This window comes from Austrofundulus limnaeus, unplaced genomic scaffold, assembly GCF_001266775.1.
Source record: "Austrofundulus limnaeus strain Quisiro unplaced genomic scaffold, Austrofundulus_limnaeus-1.0 Scaffold126, whole genome shotgun sequence".
NCBI lineage: Eukaryota > Metazoa > Chordata > Actinopteri > Cyprinodontiformes > Rivulidae > Austrofundulus > Austrofundulus limnaeus.
Window position 1 is genome coordinate 736414 of NW_013952528.1, and position 915 is coordinate 737328.

A 915-nucleotide genomic window follows, 5' to 3' on the forward strand; every position below is an offset into this window, starting at 1 on the left:
TGTGTGTGTATTTAACAAATTGTGTTAAGATTTTAAAACCACTCTAAAAAAATTCTGGTCCTGCTATGAAATTAGCTTTATCAGCTCATCTATTCAGTCAGAATTGAACTATTTCTCCAAACTGAAGCTGTTCAAAGAGATATCTACAACAGGTAAGCTATTTAATTAAGGTAAGCTCATTTAATTTATTGTATTGAAGTCTGGGATAAAGCTTGCAAAACTATCACAAAACCTATTTTTTATTTTACAGAAAAGAGCTCCAAGATTTATTACTAAAAAATTACAGTCATCCATCGAATGTATTGCTTTATGAATTGAAATTATTAAAATTATATGACTTGGTCAATTATAATATTTTGCTGTTAATGTACAGAGCTCATAAAGGTGTGTTACCTTTCAACATTCAAGTAAATTTTGTTAAAAGAGAGAGCTGTTATTATCTAAAGGGAATCTAAATATTTGTGAAACCCTGGTTTCACATGAGCCTGAAGGAGCGGTCCACTTTAATCCAGGGAATAAGTTTGTGGAACGGTCTGGAAGATGAGATTAAAAATGCCAGATCCTTGTATATATTTAAGAGAATGATAAAATCTAGTATTCTGAAGAAATATGGAGAAGTGTAAGTGAATAAATGCTAATTGTTGTTTTGAGTTGGTGTTTTAAATTTTGCTTTTAGTTTCTTGTGTGTTTTCAGTTGTTTTGATTTTTGTTGTAATTTACTTTTATTTTGAACATATTTTGGGTATAAAAAGGGGCAGATATTATAAGATTTATTTTTCTTCTGCTGCCTTTCATTTTATTTGATTTTATTTTTGATTGCATGTTTTTTGTATTAAAAACAAAACAAATTGTAATTTTTCATTCAATAAATGGTAGCTCATTATTCAGAGTAATTAGATTTGCTGTTGCAGTGGA